At 39.7% G+C, this 19,869-nt stretch overlaps 1 long non-coding RNA gene across 1 annotated transcript; it reads right to left on the reverse strand.

Moving 5' to 3' along the window:
* Positions 1 to 3,076: 3,076 nt before the first annotated feature.
* On the reverse strand, positions 3,077 to 3,535 carry LOC141656082 (uncharacterized). Its single transcript, XR_012548328.1, has 3 exons — positions 3,421 to 3,535; positions 3,239 to 3,328; positions 3,077 to 3,127 (listed from the first exon to the last, which is right to left on the reverse strand). It is a non-coding gene; the product is annotated as an uncharacterized LOC141656082 (long non-coding RNA).
* Positions 3,536 to 19,869: the final 16,334 nt, after the last annotated feature.

Below are 19,869 nucleotides of genomic sequence, written 5' to 3' on the forward strand. Positions count from 1 at the left end.
ATATGTTAAAGTGTTTCATAATTTCAATATTGTGTGGTTATCATTTCGTGTAGTGTTTATATCTCGTCTTGAAGGTGAACTTCGAGGACGAAGTTCCTTTTAAGAGGGGAAGAGTAATGTCGCATGAGAAAGATGACAAAAATTTAACAAAAATATCATGTTTCAGTAGATTGTTAGTAAAAGTTCACTATGTTGTTGTACTCCATTTTGTTTATTTAAAATTTAAATTTTTGTTGTGTGAAGGTAATGTACGTAGTTGTTAAGTGAAATTTATTAAGTAATTTGAGTTGTTACATTGTTGAGTAATATAAATGTTGTGAAAATGATTTAAATAAATGTTGAACCTATTGTTAAATAATTGAATATTTACTATACATTGGATATTAATAATTAATTGTTGGATGAGTAAGTAGAGTGATTCTGCCAGACGGGTATGATATGTGTGGTGTATAGAGTTGTGCAGTGTTAAATTTGGTGGGTAATATGGTAGTAACAGTTGCGGTAGTATGTCCTTTTGTGTGTAGTACGTGGTGGATGACTCGGTAAGAGGTTGTATTTGTTGGTTATGCCCGCAGAGGTAGATGATGATGATGGGTAGTCGGCGTAAACTGATGGGTAGTATATGGTAATGATTGTTATTGTTCTTGTCGGGATGGGTTTTCGTCAGTTACCTTAGTTCTTGTTACACCTGGAGTTGTGGGGGATGAGGAGTTAGTGATGAGTTGAACTTAGGGGACGAAGTTCTTTTTAAAAGGGAGAAGACTGTAATACCCACCTCGTTAGGGATCCGTTGACCATCGTTGACTGACCTTAGACACTTGTCTAGACCTTTGGAAGCCTTACTAGTTCGATTTTGCGTCATAGTAACCTTGGTGTTTAAGAATATCGATCTAGTGGGGGCTACTCGATCGAGTAGCTCCGTTGCTCGATCGAGTAGATGCTACTCGATCGAGTAAGTCCCATACTCGATCGAGTAACTGAAATTCAGCGGTAAAATATAAATTGTGGAGTCGTGAAATCAAAATCATTTTTATTTCATTTCTCCTAAACCTAATTGAGGTCACATCTCTTTCCTTCACCAATCTTCATCCTTTGGAGCCCCTTGTTAGTTGAGACACCATGGGGATGGGAAGCATGTGTCGGTTAGCGGTCTTGTTGCCGGAACACTGTGTATAGGTATGTCGTCATCATCATCATCATCATCTCCCATAGTTTTGGTTATGGTTGTGGTAGTAGTAATAGAGTTGTCATACTGTTTGTAATAAGTGGTTATGGTGGTTGCTTGTCGTCTTATGGTCGTATGCAGTTTTGCTGCGGATAGCTAAAGGTAGGTTTTCCTACTTAGTACTGTTGGTTGTTTAGTATGTCGATTGTATTGGCTAATTGATTGGTATTGCTGTTGGTAGTGTGAATTGGTTGTAGTTGGATTTTGTATATTTGTCTCTGGTTCGCGAGGTGCATCCTCTGCTGAGTAGAGTCACTTGCGGGAGTGGTTTCACGCCCTTGAATTGCCCCTTGTGGAACCCGCCACAAGAGGGGATGTGCACATTAAGGAACATGGGTTTGTCCTCAGTATCGATGAGGGGGGGTCTAGGTGGGAACGGCTGCGGCCCCCCACTAGCGGTGTGGATTACTGGTTGCGGCCGTAATCTGGCAGGACTTGTCCTTCGGGCAGTCAGAGGAGTGATGGTGATTGGAAGTGGTGTTGGGTGTATGTTGTTGTCACTACAACGAAAACGCGGGAAACTGACGGAAAAATTAAGGCCATACTGACGGCATTTCCGTCGGTATTTCAATTTCCTGACGGAAAATCCGTCGAGAATCGAAATCGGCTTATTTCGTCAGTAAAATACCTGTACTGACGGAATTTCCGTCAGTCTTCCAAAATACTGACGGATCTTTGACGGAAAATCCGTCTTTAATTCTAGGTCAAAAGTGACGGAAAATCCGTCAGTTTTTTGCATTACTGACGGAATTTCCGTCAGTGTTATCTGACACGTGGCATTCCACGTAATTTTCTGAAATCACATTAAAAGAGGGTAGTGACGGACTTTCCGTCAGTATTTTCTTTTTACTGACGGAAATTCCGTCAGTTGCTAGACACGTGGCAGATCAGTCTGGTTGAAAAAATGACATTAAAAAGAAGGCAGTGACGGAATTTCCGTCAGTATTTCCACTTTACTGACGGAATTTCCGTCAATTGCTAGACACGTGGCACTTTTGTGTCAATTCTGGGAAAATGAAGGGGAAGAGCAGTGATGGAAATTCCATCAGTTTTATTAAATTACTAACGGAAATTCCGTCGGTGGTATGAAAAAACAGGCATGGAAACAGCAGCCTGCTGCCCAGCCACGATGCGTTTTTTGCATCGTTTCAAATACAGCCACAATGCCTATTTGCATCGTTTCCAATATAACCAAAACCTGCAAAACACATCCAATCGTCGACCGCCAAGCAGGAATCCATTTTCACGTCGACCGCTAATGCGGGAATCAATAGACAACAAAAGAGAAGGGGACGCAAATTGTTTTACATAAAAACATAGTCAAATTTGTACATTGTCTTACAAATTAAACACGAAAGAGAATTGTCTTACCATGTCTTTCATACTCCCTACTAGACGACAATACTAACTAAACTAAAGTTCTAACCTAAAGGCTCTAACCTAAAGGCTCTAACTTAAAGGCTCTAAGTTATTATAGGCTCCATAAAACTACCAGTACCTCCAAACCCGTCATCACCACCCCCAAAGTCATCCCGTCTATGTGGAGTAGGAAATTGTGAACACGTGTTTGGGGGTTGAGATGCTTGCAAATCAGCCCAAGCCTTTCTCATTGCCGCCATTTCTTCAGCCTGTTCACGAACCTGTCTTTCAAGAGCAACTCGAGCGGGTCGCTCATCATTCATTTGGGTGGAAAGCTGTGAAATCATGCTAGGAGCATAAGACAAAGACCGTCGGCCAGCTTTGTTAGGAGGAAGATCATGCCATATTTGGGCCCCTGTATCTCCGGTCCCAAACATCCGGTTCTTCTTGTCAAAGCCTCCTACAGCCTTGTAGTAGGCCTGAATCTCATCGGGGAGACTGTCCAGGTGGCAATGGCTGACTCATCTCCGCTTGGAAATCACGCTGAAAAAATAGAAAATCGTCAGAAATGATATATATATACCTATCTTTATAAGAAAGAGATTATCGTTCTTTGTAATAAAAATAAATATTAAATTAAATACAAGAATTTACCTCAATCTCAGCCGCTCGAGGGTTAACCCACTCGCCCTTCTTATTTTTCTTCGTCTTCATGAACATCTTGTGGGGGGTGGCCTCTTGACCCTGAAATTAGTATGGAAACAAGTAAAATCAAGTATATATTTGTCAATCATATATATTAACCACTTTTTAAAAGCAATATAAACAATACTTACCAATTCCTTGAAAGCATCGGAGCAACTCTTCCGACCAAGAGTGTGGGTGCCCAATGCTTTCCCATCTTTCCCACCCGACTTCCTATTTGTCGTGTTAATTTTCGAATGTTTGGCAAAAGTAGGATCATTTGGCCTATTCCAAAGGTTCTCCAACCAAGTAGCAGGCACCCACTTTGGCGGTTTCTTGTTATATTTTAGTCCATTAATAAGAGTGGTAATCCGCCTCGTTACCCTCGCCTGCCACTCAGGAATAGGATCATACTCAGGATCGATGGATCTTACATGACTCTGTTTCAAAAACAAATGTGAAATTAGTTATATAAAACTTATGAAAATTCTTATAAACTTAAGAAAATTATTATAAACTTAAGAAAATTATTATTGAAAAACATAATTACCGCAAAGTAACTCCACATCTTCTCGACGACGTGCGTTACTACGCTTCACCCCACCTAGTGAAGTACTCATCTGCTGTGTTACGGGTGAACGACCAAGTAACATATTTCTTGATTGGTTCGTCATCCCACCTGAAAAATACACAAATATTTGAAATTAAAACTGTAAATGTTAAGTTTTTTAAAAATTAAAAAATTAACATAAACTTACCAAAAATGATCTGGCCGAGCACGGGCCGCTGAGAGAGTCACCTGCTTGTTCTCCTGTCTTCGTGATGGAGGTTCAGGATCTTCCTCATCCTTAACCTCGTCGTCCTCCCGATTCTGTTGAGATGCATTTGCCTTACTATTGCTCCCAATCAAACGGCGAAAAATGTTCGACATAATCACTGCATGAAAACAATTCAAATTGTTAGTTCAAAGAAAACATCGTTAGTTCAAAACATCCATTTCTGCAGGGTATATATAAACAATTGAAACAAACACTAACTATGGAAAACTGTGAACTAATTACCACTTGCCTCTTCTTTAATGCATTTTATTTGCTGAATTGAGAGGTTTCTTATGACCAAACCTTGGAAATTGAAACACACTATTGATGTTAAGCTAAAACGACATGTATAAAACAAAAAACCAAATAGGCTAGAACGACAAGTAATAAAAAACGGAGAGCAAATTTTATTGAATGTTTAATAATTGTACAATTACAACTAGTCCTCCTCACTATCACTATCACTATCACTACAAATCAAAACAGGTTCATGTTCTGAAAAAAGCACTCCTACTTCTTCCTTTGATTCCTCATTTTCGTATCTAATAAGTTCTTCGACTTCATCTTCATCCCCTTCTTCTCCGACGTCTCTGTCATATTCCCCTTGACCTCTTTCCACTGTCACTTAGTATACATCTTCATCCTCTATATCTTCCAACAAAATCGGTGAAATTGAGTGATCATTCACAACCACATCTTCTTGAAAGACACTTTCTTCAATAGGAGCATCAACTTGTGATCTTGCCTTGGTTTTAAAAACCGCGGACCACTGAATACCTTGATTACCTTTCTTAATGGTTGGATAAGGAGCATAACAAACTTGATCGACTTGAAAAGCTGCCACAAATGGGTTATGTCCACGAAGTTTCTTTTTCTCGTTTACATCTACAAGTCCATAAACCTTATGGATACTAAGTCCTTGTGGGGAATTATCAAGCCAATCACATTTAAACAATATAACCCTATAAACCCTTTGCTCGGCATAATAAGAAAGCTCAATTACTTCATTTAGGGTTCCATAGTAGTCCAACCTTTCAGTTGAATTCACAGAAACCCCATTGCTTAACGTAGACTTCGAAACATCAACTCCCTCCTTATAAGCTCGAAACTTATAGCCGTTGATGGAATACCGTCTCCAAGACTTCACCATGTTACTAGGACCCAATGCTAAAGCTATTATTAGACGATCCTTCAATCTATGAACCTATGAATAAAAAAATGTTAATTAAGTTGTTATATTTTTTTCAATATCTAATAAGAAATCTAAATGTATAGTTCAATTTCAAAGAAAATGTATCATCACTTACTTGATTTGGAACCATTTCAAAAACTTTTCTCATGTGATGCCCAAACATCATCGTCGATGATGTGACATCGAGAAAATTGATTTTGATATGTGCCTCAAATTCCCTATAAGTAGGGAAAGCATGTTTTAGTTATGTATTAATTACCTATAAATTCGATCTAATTTGATAATTAAAAAACAATTGAGTAATGATGAAGTATTAACTTACTTTTCATAAGTATCTAAAAAATCTCCACAGTTCCTTAGCACATAAAAATGAGCTTCTTCATACTCTTTCTCGATTAAGTACCTCTCTATACATTTTCCTATTGTAGTTCCCATGTCATCATTGAATAACTCAGGTAACTTAGATTTCAACTGGTCATCGGAATTTACACCAACATCTAAGTCTTTTGCTTTTGTGTCAATGTGATCTTCGAAATAAAAAGAACAGAAATTTGAAATTTCCTCTAACAAAAAAGCGTTGCATATTGAACCCTCCACCCGAGCTTTGTTGCCAATCTTTTTTTTATATGATTAAGAAATCTCTCAAATGGATACATCCATCGATATTGAACAGGTCCTCCAACTTTCGTTTCATAAGGTAGGTGAAGAGGCAAATGCTCCATGGAATTGAAAAAAGACGGGGGAAATATCTTCTCTAACTTGCATATTATCTCCGCAATGTTTGACTCCAGGACGTTCCATAGAATCAACTCTAATCGTAGAAGCACACGGTCTCTAAAAATTGGCTTATCTCAGTTATTGCATTCCAAGGACCTGTCGGGAGCAACTCTTTCAAGGCAACGGGGAGTAGTCGTTCCATAAAGACATGACAATCATGACTTTTCATGGAATGTAACACCATCTTTTTATGGTCAACACACCGACTCAAATCTGAAGCATAACCATCCGGGAATTTTAAGTTAGCAACCCAGTCACATAGAGCCTTTTTCTCCGCGGTTGATAAAACAAACCTAGATGATGTGGTCCGTTTATAGCAAAGTTCATTAAAGTCTTCTTTACCCTTAGGGTCAAATTTAGTTTTACCTGGTACATCCATGATGGTGTTGATAAGTTGTTCAAAAAATTTTTCTCAATGTGCATAACATCCAAGTTGTGTCGAATCGAAAGAACGTTTTCCGGTAGGGAAGTTCCCGAGAATATGCTTTGTTTCCACCAACCTTCATTCTGATCTTTCAATCTTTTCAATTCTTTATCAGAAGCATCAACTATTTTAGGCAAGTCTTTTACGGATTCCCACACTTCATCACCCGTTAGTTTCGATGCGGCTATGCGATTCTCAGTTTTTCTGTTTTTAAGAAAATGCTTACAATTGTCGCGGAAAGGATGATCAGGTCTTAAGAACTCACGGTGACAATCAAACCAACAAACCTTTTTGCTATTTTTAAGCCAAAAAGATCTATGATCATTTTCTGGACAATAAGGACAGGCACGATATCCACTTGTGGACCAACCAGAAAACATGCCATATGCCGGAAAATCGTTGATCGTCCACATTAATGCAGCCTTTAATTGAAAATTTTGTTTCTTAGAGACATCATAGGTGTCCACACCGGTTTCCCAAAGTTGTTTCAACTCTTTGATCAACGGTTGGAGGAAAACATCTAAATTTGACTTCGGGTTCTTAGGACCGGGAACTAGTACAGATAAGAACATAAATTGTCTCTTCATGCATAACCAAGGAGGTAAGTCATGCGGAGTCACAATCACGGGCCAACAAGAGTATTTCGTCCCAAACTGCCCAAAAGGTTGAAATCCATCCGTACACAAACCTAGCCTAACATTTCGGGGTTCACTTGCAAAATCTGGATGCTCTCTATCGAAATGCTTCCACGCTTCTCCATCACTTGGATGTGCCATTGTCCCCCTTTCTCTTAATCGAGAGTTTTTGTAGTGCCAACTCATCTCACCTGCTATGTGCTTGGTTGCATATAATCGTTGTAACCTTGGCGCAAGCGGGAAATAAGTTATTGGTTTACATGGAATTCGCCTCCCACTTGAATTATTTTTACCTTTATACCGAGATGCACGACACTTTGTACATTCTTCAAGATTAGAATTTTCCTCCCAGAAAAGCATGCATCCATTGATACATGCATCAATCTTTTCATGGGGAAGTTGGAGTCCCTTCAGAACTTTTTTAATCTCATTAAAATTGCGCGCCATGTGATTTTCGTTTGGAATTATGTCACCAACGAACGACACAAAACCATTAGCGCATCTAAGAGATATGTTGTTCTCACATTTGAGTGATAACAACCTAGCAACTTGCAAACAAACTCATATCACTTCCCTCAAACACCGGTTGTTCGGTTTGCTCTAACATTTTAAAGAACGAAGAAACTTGGGGGTTCGGGGTTTCATAACGCACTTCTTCATCGTTAAGGTCATCGGGATTAAGTCGATCCTCCAAAATTTGGTCAACGGTATCACGCAATGCATTTTCCACGAACTCACGGTAAGGATTCTCACTAGCATTTGTACTAGGTAGTTTCTCACCGTGATATGTCCATACATAATAATTATCGGCGAAACCATACGACCAAAGATGAATTTGAACATCTGCTTTCCTTTTAAAACCTAGGTTTTTGCATTTCTTACACGGACACCTCATTTCACCTAAATTCTTGTACTCACTACTTCCTTCCGCGAATTTAATAAACTCTTTCACCCCCTCTGCATATGCTTTCTTGGGTTTCTTTTTTTCGTTTAATCTTTCATACATCCACTGCCGTTCTAATCTTTTCATGTTATTATATATCTACACATTTATATATGTCATTAAAAAAGATAATAACCTAACAACAATCAAAATCAAGCATAATAAACAATAATTTAACATTTTAACCAATATAAATATTGTATTTCTTTGAATTGGGTCCTTATCACTCCAACCTAAACCCATCAATGTACGTTTTAAGTCACTAGCAAACATGTACTTGTGATTTATTAATGAGATAAAAAATTCAAACAATTCCCATCCGTTCTCCAAATACACAATATAGAATAAATAATTACTCTACATATGCATTTAGAGAACATTAAAGGAATTGTCACCAAACTCTTTTCTCATTAACAAATCACAAGCACATGTTTACTACCTAAGTGACTTAAAACGTACAAAGACAGTCCCAAAACGGGGACTATTCAAAAATTACTCCTAGTGAGTAATTTTTGAACGGGTACTAGGTCAATATGAACAATAATTTTAACAATATTAAAAACAAAACATACAACGATGACTACTTTTTCAATTAACATAAACTAACATGATTTACTTTTCATTTTACATATCTAGTCTAATTCATATCTATTCTAATTAACATTTAACAATAATCTAATTTTTAACAATAAAATTAAATATCTATCTTAAGTCAACATGCATACATTAAAAAAAAAATTATAACTAATAATCTAAATTAACAACATACATTAACAACATACATCCGTCACAACATTGGCTTCTATCCTAAGTCAACATGCATCAACACCAACCCTTTTTCAACAACAATTAAAACAATAACAAATAATCTAAATTAATTAAACTAATTAAAAAAATTAAAAGGAGTAATACCTAATTAACTTGACAAAAAAAATGAAAAAGAAGGGGCAGTGGCGGCGGAGGAGGGCGGCGGCGGCTGGCGGAGGGTGGCGGCTGGCCTACTATTAAAAAAAAAGATAAATAAGAAAAGGAGAAGGAAAAGGATGAAGGAGAAGGAAAAAGATAAAGGAAATAGGAAAAAAAGATAAATTAAATTACCTTATAGTGATGGCGACGGCGTGGTGGTGTTGGTGGTGGTGGTGGTGGCGCCGGAAGTGGAGGAGGGTGGTGGTGGTGTCGGGTTTTAAGGAGGTTAGGAGGGTTGACGATTTTTAATTGATTTGGGGAAATTTGGTAAAGTGAGGGGAAAGTGTTCCCGTGGTTTAGTTTATAAGGGCATCTGACGGATTTTCCGTCAGTGAAATAGAAATCCTGACGGAAATTCCGTCAGTATTCTGTTTTTTGACGGAAAATCCGTCGATGTCCACTTTATATACCAATAATTTAAGTGATCCGTACACGTCACAATTATTGGTCTCTCGACGGAATATCTCGGTTTTTTTGAAAATCTGGAGGAAATTCCGTCGGTGGGCCAATATTGTGACGACTGTCATCGCAGATGCGAACTCAAATATCTTGGCCCACCACGGAAATTCCGTCGTCGATTTTGAAAAATCGACGGATATTCCGTCGATGGCTAAAATGATTTCCAACCGTACTCCAATTTAACGTGTGAAGCCCAGCGACGGATATTCCGTCGGGATTAAGGATTACGACGGAATTTCCGTCCACGACTTTTTTGGCGCCTTTGACTTGGTCAACGCGCCAATAGATACTTGACGGGTATCCGTCGAAAAAGTTACTGACGGAAATTCCGTCACAAATCCGTCAGTAACCCGTGTTTTCTGACGGCCTCTTTTTTCCGTCGGTAGGGCCGTCACTAACCCGCGTTTTTCTTGTAGTGTGTATCTAGTGTTTTGTGTGTTGCTACAGTTACTGACCTTGTTTGGTGTTATTTGTGTTTCTTCTTGTGTTGTGTCTGTCGTGATCCATTACGGTGAGCAGTCGGTCTTAGCAGGTAGATAGGTGGAGCTTAGTTGGGTGGTTTGGAGGGACGAGTCTACCACGAGTCATGACAGAGATAGTATCACGCAGTTGATAGATGTTAATAGTGGTACCTTTTTATTTTTGTTGAGTAACTTGTAATGAACCTAATTGTTCTTTTATTGACGTTTGAAATTTACTGTTCCTCGGGTAACCGAGATGGTAACAGTGTTATCTGGTAGGGAAGGTCTTGTTAAGACTCATTGGTAGATGGGGGTGTTATACCTAGATCACAACCAAGGGGCAGACACAAGCGTACGTGTTACCTTTTATTAACCTATTTACAAAACGCCATAAAATCACGACATATGCTAAACATGCGGCCCAATCATCTCTGGATGTTTGGCGGGTGGTGCAGAAACGAGGTATCTACAGATAAGGACTCATTTGCCTCTACATCCGGGTACATTACTTATCTTAGTCGAAATCTCCTTTCATGGGAATCCAAGAAACAACGTGCTTTAGCTCATTCATCGACTGAAGCTGAATTCCATACAGTTGCCGTTTTGTCCATTTTTTACGTAGGCTGGAATCCGGCTAGGGTATCCCAGCAAGGGTTGATTATGGTCAGGTTAACTAGTATCATCCTATTGCGTTGGTATAGTTATTGTACCTTTGCAGAGTTGATTATAAAATAAAAAGGGACAAATAAAAAGTAAAGAAAAATAAAATAAGACATGACACAAGGATTTATATGTGGAAAAACCCTTGAATGGGAAAACCCACGGGCACCAAGCCATGAATGGAGTTCACTATGTATTTCGCGTCATATAAAAACAATGATTATATTGCTAAATAATTGTAGTAGTTGCTTGAGGTAGAGTAGATGAGAGTGGGATAAGTTGTGTGTTGAATGAGCTTCTTCTCCTCTTATTTATAGTGTATCCTAAGCATAAAACGGCTCTTCTCCACCTTTGTAGTAGTTGTTCCACCTTTGTAGTAGTTTTTCCACTTTTTTAGGCACCACTTCTCGAGTGTAGCTAACTTCTTTCTTAGTTGTTGTTGTTGCCCTTTCTTCACTAGTTAGCTAGAGTTTTATGATGATCACTTCACATAATAATAATAGACTTAGTCTCCCATAATAATAGGAACTACTTGAAACCAAGTTATATTCAACATTTGCGTACTTAGAAAGTATATAATGGTCAATAAATATCTTCCTTGCTTTAAATATTAATCACCCAAGTTATCCATGTGTGCTTCTCCTAGCATGTGCCTAAGCCTTGTAGGGTAAGATCCGTATAAAACTCCTTAAAATTAAGGACTATAACGTAATTTTATCATGTGATTAATTGTCATAAACGAAAAACAAGAGAAACGATAAAAGAATAAGAATCAACCTCGGGTCCTATGCAAATCGGCCTAAGAACAGAAATCAATGTAGATTTCCTCCTAATTGTTGCACCCAAGATCGTCTGAGACTATGCCCCTTGTGCTAGAAATTGCTCTCTGATTGCCTTGCAATATTGAGAGAGCTTTTATGAGTTTTCTGATGTGAGATCTAGAATTTCAGAGAAAAAATGCTCCAAAACCCTAATTTTCTTTCAAATGAGATGATTAGATCAAAAGGAGAGAGGGACTCTCCTTTTGTTATTCTCGGCCAACCGAGTGCTTAGGGAGGGAGTGGGCTTTCCACTTTCTCCTTATTTAACTCGTGGTCCAACTCGTTTTGCTAAAATGTATATGACGGGTTTTAATTATAAATCGTCATCCGATATCGGATATTAAAATATCGACTATTAACATGAATCAGTCGACATGTTAATACTTGTCCGAAAATGACAATATTGTATAATTAACTAATTCAATATACATTAATTAAATATCACCGTTTATATTCAATTTATGAATTAACTGCTTAATTCACCTTAGCCAGTATTATTTAATCCGTATTAAATAAATATCTCAACATCGCGTTTGACTAATCATTAGTCAATAACTCCGACTAACCGCTTAGTCATATTAGGCATCAACATGACTGTATTTTCATACCGTCACATCTCTCAAACGTATCCTATAGGTGTGACTTTTAGGGACCAGTTGATCACCGCCATCTGTATGACAATAACGTCAAACTTATCTAGCAAGCCAACCGTTATTCATAAACGTGGACCAACTGATAATAATACAAAAGTATACCCTTTGATCCTTTTAGAGATTTATATGTCATTACACTAACTGTGGAGGACACCAGCCCCAACAAGCTCCCACTTGTCCATACAAGTGTACGTGCAATAACGTTATCCGCACTAACTGGAGGACACCGGCTCCAACAAACTCCCACTTGTCCGTACAAGTGTATGTGCGATAACCGATTCTCATATCCATTTAAAATTTCTCCCACTCAATGTAAAACAATTTGCAGATCCGTATCCGCAAAGGTCGTATTTTACAAGCGATCAGTATCAAGAGTGGTTTCCCGACTAGAGAGTAACTTAACTGATAAAACGAATCCGTATTCGAGCATGGCCATGCATTTCGATTCTGACTCCTCGAGTGGCCCTGAGAAATATCGAGTACCTGATAAAGGCTGAATATTTCCTTCAACTCGACTCCTGCCGATCTAAGCACAGTATGAAATGACCCAGAAAAAATCTACTCTTAGGATCACCATGGAGGTCCTATCCACGACCTGGCACCGAATGTTATAAAACATTTAGGACTCCATGTCGTTGTCAGAATTGTGTCCTATGAGATATCCGTATAACTCGCCTCTATGATTGGTCAGTCAACCGTTTGACTTATGGTTCGTTGAACCCACCATCAACCAACGTCACAAAATAATTGCCAGAGTTATCAGCTCACGTGGGCAATTAATGTAATACTCCGTATTTATGAGTCTTTGGGTACTCTATCGAGTAGGCCTTACTCTGTCGAGTAAGGGTAAGTTGCGTTTTAGAATAGTTTCTGACCTGTTGGGTACTCGATCGAGTAGCTGGGGTACTCGATCGAGTAAGGGGGTACTCGATCGAGTACCTTGGGTACTCGATCGAGTGTCCGGTTTTACGGGGAGTTTTCTCGGGTTTTGTTAATTATGCGATTAAGGTATTTAAACATAGTCGTCATTGTTTTAAATCACTTTTACAAAACCTAAAACCCTGTTTAAGAGAGAAAGCAGCCACTTCATCTTCCTAATCACATTCTTAGCAATTCCCGGAGTTCAGACGGTCGGTTCTTGTCGTTTTTCGTGTCGTTGGATTCCTTGCGTCGAGGGTAAGCTTTTAATATAGTTTTTATAATGTTTTGTTAAGATTGGTTAAACCCTAATTTAGGAATTGGGGGTTTTGGTGTGTAGTTTGTGATGTGTAGTCTTTATGTGTTGTATGATAGGAGGAGAATTCGTAAAGGAGCCGTTTTGATACAAATTTGTAGATACCGTCTGCGTGTTGTGCTTTCCAGGTAGGATTTCCTACTCGGTATTAGTCCCATAATGGGATATTGGTGATGTCTTTGTAGTTAGTTGTTTGATATGATGATTGTGATTGTGATTGTGATTGTGGTTGTGTTTGTTGATGGTTCTCGAGATGCGTTCTCGGCTGAGTGGGGTCACTTGCGGGAGTGATCTCACGCCCTAGTTTCGCCCTTCGTGGAACCCGCCACGAAAGGGGATGTGCACATTAATGGACGGGGTTATCGCTCGTACGATGAGCGGGGCTTAGGTGGGAACGGCAAGCGGTCCCCCATCGGGCGTGGTCCGGTGGGACGATCGATATTGAGACGATGGGAGTTGGTGGTGTGTGTGTGTGTGTGTGTGATTCAGTTTGTATGTTTATCTTATTGTTGATATATGTATTGAATTGTGTGATTAGTACTGACCCGTTTAAATGTTTTAAAAACTGTGGTGATCCATTCGGGGTGGTGAGCGATTATTGAGCGGTGTGATATGACGCGTATGGGATAGGCTGGGATGAGTCATCACGTGGCGGTTAGAAGTCTTCATTTGTGTCGACGAAGTCTAGTAGCTTTGATAGTTTAGCTGTAGTCCGTATGAGAAGCTTGTAATTCCTTTTATTAGTTTTGGTTATAACATGTAATCGCTTAATCTATAATTACTTTAAAAGTACGTTTCTTTATTGTCTTATGATATTCAGTACCTCGGGCAACCGAGATGGTAGTATCCTTATACCTGAGTGGTCCTGGTAAGGCACTTGGAGTATGGGGGTGTTACAATTAAGGACCATAATATAATGTTTGTTCAGTTCACTTTGTGGTGTTCAAGATTGTCGTACAACTCCACATGAAAAACAAAATATATAAATATCAAAACGATGATGTCGTATAGAGTACACGAGAAAATGAATCTAATCCATAAAAGAGTGCTACAACTCAGGAACACGTTTAATTCCCATGGAAATAACATGCCCTTCATGCTTATCTTGTCGTAATGGTTTAGTGAGAGGATCTGCTATATTATCATCTGTAGCAATCTTTTCTATCACTACCTCCTTTTGCTCCACGTAATCTCGGATTAGATGAGCTTTCCGTTGTACTTGTCTAGACTTGTTGCTAGACTTAGGCTCCTTAGCCTGGAAGATGGCACCTTTATTGTCGCAATAGATAGTGATCGGGTCATTCGAACTAGGCACTACTGATAGTCCTTGTAAGAATTGACGCATCCATATCGCTTCCTTTGCAGCTTCAGACGCGGCATAGTACTCGGACTCAGTCGTAGAATCTGCTGTAACACTTTGTTTGGAGCTCTTCCAGCTGACTGCAGCGCCATTAAGAGTAAAAACGAATCCAAACTGAGATTTCGAGTCATCTTGATCCGTTTGGAAGCTAGCATCTGCGTAACCGGTTGCGCATAGCTTTTGATCGCCTCCATAAGTCAATGCCCAATCTTTAGTCCTCCGTAGGTACTTAAGAATGTTCTTGACAGCCATCCAATGTGATTCACCTGGATGCTGTTGGAATCGACTTGTCATACTCAATGCATATGCCACGTCAGGACGTGTGCATATCATGGCATACATGATTGATCCTATAGCCGAAGCATAAGGAATCCGGGTCATGCGCTCTATCTCTTCCGGTGTCTTTGGTGCCTGAGACTTGCTCAAATGCACCCCTGGAGCCATAGGAAGAAACCCCTTTTTGGAGTTAGTCATGCTGAATCTCTCTAGAATCTTGTCTATATAAGACTCCTGACTGAGAGATAACATCCGACGTGATCTATCTCGATAGATACGGATGCCCAAAATTCTTTGTGCCTCACCCAGATCTTTCATCTGGAAATGGTTCTTCAACCATACTTTTACCGGTTAAGAGAGGTATGTCATTCCTAATCGTGGAGTATGTCATCAACATACAATATTAGGAAGACAATCTTGCTCCCACTCGACTTGATATATAGACATGGTTCCTCGACCGATCGAGTAAATCCATTTTCTTTTATCACTTGGTCGAAACGATGATTCCAACTCCGAGAAGCTTGCTTAAGTCCATAAATGGAACGCTTAAGCTTGCACACTTTCTTAGGATGTTCAGGATCGATGAAACCTTCGGGTTGTACCATGTACAACTCTTCTTCCAAATAACCGTTTAAGAAGGCGGTTTTCACATCCATCTGCCAAATTTCATAATCATGAAAAGCGGCAATCGCTAAGATAATCCGAATGGAACGCAGTATGACTACGGGTGCAAAAATTTCATCGTAGTGCAAACCTGGCGCTTGGGTGAAACCTTTAGCAACTAATCGTGCTTTATAGATATCTTGTTGACCTTCCAAAGAATGCTTTATCTTGTAAAGCCATTTGCAGTGAAGGGGACGAACCTTAGCAGGCAAGTCAACAAGATCCCATACGTTGTTCTCATACATGGAGTCCATCTCGGATTGCATGGCCTCAAGCCATAGCTTTGAGTCGGAACTAGTCATGGCACCTTTATAGGTTGCGGGTTCACTACTCGTTAAGAGCAGAATGTCATCTATGTCATGTTCCTCGACCATACCAATGTATCTGTCCGGAGGAATAGAGACTTTTCCCGACCTCCTAGGTTCCTCAGGAATACTAACAGCAGCCGGGATTGAAAGAACTGGTTCCTCCAATGTTTGCTCATCATTTGGTTCTGGAATCTCCGACAGCTCGAAGGTTCTATTACTCTTCGCGTTCTCGAGAAACTCCTTCTCTAAGAATGTCGCACTAGCCGCAACAAATACACGTTGTTCGGTTGGCGAATAGAAGTAATGACCAAATGTTCCTTTAGGATAACCTATAAAGTATGTCTTGACCGATCGCGGGCCGAGCTTATCCTCGTGTCTCCACTTGACATAAGCCTCGCAGCCCCAAACCCGTATAAAGGACAAATTAGGGACCGTTCCCTTCCATAGTTCATATGGATTCTTGTCAACAGCTTTACTTTAGACGGACTTGATTGAGTATTAGAGCAAATTTGACAGAAGAGCATAACCCCACAATGAATCATGCAATACGGTGTGACTCATCATGGATCGAACCATATCAAGTAGTGTTCGATTTCTCCGTTCGGACACACCATTCAACCGAGGTGTTCCAGGTGGAGTTAAGCGTAAGACAATCCCACAATCCTTAAGGTGTTGATCAAACTCGTGTGAAAGATACTCGCCACCACGGTCGATCGTAGTGTTTTAATCTTTCTACCCGGTTGGTTACGTACCCGATTCTGGTATTCTTTGAATTTCTCAAAGGACTCACTTTTATGCTTCATTAAGTAGACATAGCCATATCTACTTAAATCGTCCGTGAAAGTGATAAAATACCTATAGCCTTCTCGTGCGGTGATTGACATAGGTCCAAACACATCCGTATGTATGAGTCCTAATAGGTCAGCAGCGCGCATTCCAACACCTTTGAAGGAAATTCGAGTCATCTTACCAAGGAGACATGATTCACACGTGCCAAATGATTGAAAGTCAAAGGTCGAGATAGCTCCATTCCGTATGAGCTGTTTAACGCGTTTCTCATTAATGTGTCCCATACGGCAGTGCCATAGATAAGTTTGATCTCTGTCACCAACCTTTAACCTTTTATTCATTACGTGCAATATTTCAGTGATCTGATCTAAAACATAAATTCCATTCATGGAGACTGCCTTGCCATAAATCATATCGTGTAATGAGAAAATGCAGTTATTATTCTCTATTACAAATGAAAAACCAAGTTTGTCAAGTGCATAAACTGAAATAATGTTTTTAGATAGACTGGGTACATAATAGCGATTATATAAAAATAACTCAAATCCGCTAGGAAGTGGATCACATATGTTCCCCTCGAGACGGCAGCCACTCGTGCTCCATTCCCGACACGCAGTCCACCTCACCCTTTACGAGGGGTTCGATGTTTCGGGCCCCCTGCACATGATTGCACGAGATGAGAACCACAACCAGTATCTAGTACCCAAGTTCCGTAACTTGCGTGGTTAATCTCAATCATATGAATAAAAGAAGAAGAAGTAGACATACCAACAGAGTAACGCGACCGCTTTTATGTCCTCATGGTATACAGGACATGTACGCCTCCAATGCCCAATCTTGTGGCAATGATGGCATTCCATGTTACCGGTCTTGCTCTTTGTCGCGCCTAGTGAGGTGCTCGACTCACCAGGCCCACTCTTACCCGATCCCGACTTCTTAAACTTCGGTTTACCTACTGCTAGGTCCGCCGAGCTTTGCCCTTACCCTTGCCCTTGTTTGACACAACGAGAACATCCTGTTTCGTGGCTCCCACTAAACTTCATGTCCTTCTCGGCCCATGTACGAAGGGAGTGTAGTGCATGAGGACTTTTCTTCAAATCATTCATATAGTAATTGGCTCTAAAGAGCGCAAAACCATCGTGGAGTGAATGAAGCATGCGGTCAATCACGATGTTCTCACCGATCTTACAATCAAGTGCCTCCAGCTTTCTCGACATTCTCAATCATCTTTGAGAATGTGTGGGCTAACCGGTTGGCCCTTCCGGAGTTTCGCCTCAAAGAAGCGACATGTATGCTCATAGGTCACGATTCTCGGTGCTTTCGAGAATTCCTTAGTGAGCGTGGTGAAAATCTTGTTTGCACCTTGGGCTATGAAGCGTTTCTGCAAATTGGATTCCATTGCAAAAATGAGTACGTTCTTTATCGCACCCTCTTCCATGACGAAATCGCTATACGTGGCGATCTCGTTAGCTCCAGCCGTGGGGCCTGGGTTTGGCGGGATGGGCTCTATCGATATTTGAGCTTCCCGTCGGCGATGGCGGCATTCCGTAATGCCGCCTCCCGATCCGCGAAGTTTGATCCATCATTCTTCGATCGAGTAGACCGATTCATCGATTCATGAAGATCCGGCCGGGACTCATGGTCCAATGTGGCACTTGGCATTGGGTCGTCCGTACGACCAGCCATTTTGTTATTAGCAGTTTAAATGATCGTGTTCTACACCAAAAAGAAAGAAAAACAAAACGAAATAAGCAACTCATCGAGGTGATTTAAGTCTAATTAAAATTCATTTTAACGTGTAGACTCATTGCACTTGTATAATCGATCTACCTCAAGAATTATACAAATGATCCCAAGACTCAATTTCTGTAAATTGATAAGCCAACTGTTTGGCTAGTTCTATCGTTAGAACTCTTGGTCGATAGATTTCCGTAAATCCTATCTGTAGTCCACCATAATCACAGGATCGTACGAGTGACCATAGTGTTGAGATAAAATAGGTCAATCAGTTCCAACTTACCCGACGTAGAAGGGGTCATATTATGCCTACCGACGAAGAAGGGATTCATTAGAGTTTGACCTATAAAGACTATTCTCAATTTTTGGTTATACGAGGAAGATCCCATCAACTTAGTTTTAATTCATTTAAAGTGAACGAAAGTCTAGCATTACGTGAATGAATTAACTTAGGTGATGGCTTATTGAGACCGTGTGACATTTGTATGTCAAAGAAAACTAACGCGTAACCTCTATATGAGTCAGTTTTCATGCAAATATTAGGTGGTTTGGTTTTAGGCGGAATATGATGCAAACTATCGTTACGATGAAAAACATAAAAAGATGCAAAACGTAAATAAAAGTCCTAGTGTGGCCTATCCTAGCAAAATGAACATAATACAACTTTGGAATCCACCGTTGGACCCGAGAAGCTTGTCTTGATGTTCCATCTTGATCCATGCAAATGAGTGAGCATCCGATCTCCATCTTTGGTCTTCTCAAAATTACAATTTAAAATTTACAAAATATAAACCTATTTACATTCTAAATTAAAACTGTAATTACAAGGAAAAATCCAAAACGGAGATGCGAGATCTCAAAATACAACCAAGACCGTGTTCCATCATTACGGTAACACGTTCTACTAAGGCCACACTAAGTTACAACCGTTTGTAAAATTAAATACGTAATAAAAACATTCATGGCATTCAAAAGTAACGATAAATAAAAATGCATCAACTAAAACAAAATTTATTCGTGACATAATTCCGTAATTATGTTAAATTTATCCAAACCACCTTTTAACGATTTAAAATTATGTGACAAAACCGCTTTTATCAACTTAATTTTAATTCATTACAATCCGTTACTTTAAACCGCTTTAAAATAACTAAATGGTACGTGTGTGAACCGTTTCACAATCAAGCGAGTGTACAAAATCCGTATAATGTACATTTTATGGCCAAAAGAAAAATTAAAACATGGAATAATAACTTTAAACGCAGCCAAAACATTTCCTCGATCGAGACACTAAAGTCCTCGATCGAAGAACAAAAAGTCTCGATCGACTGATACTGCCAGTCGATCGAGTGGTTTGCCAAACAGAAAGTGCTCGATCGACTGAACTCGAGGTCGATCGAGTACTTTTATTAGCACTGTTGTTCG

Source organism: Silene latifolia, chromosome 5 (assembly GCF_048544455.1).
Source record: "Silene latifolia isolate original U9 population chromosome 5, ASM4854445v1, whole genome shotgun sequence".
NCBI classification, from domain to species: domain Eukaryota; kingdom Viridiplantae; phylum Streptophyta; class Magnoliopsida; order Caryophyllales; family Caryophyllaceae; genus Silene; species Silene latifolia.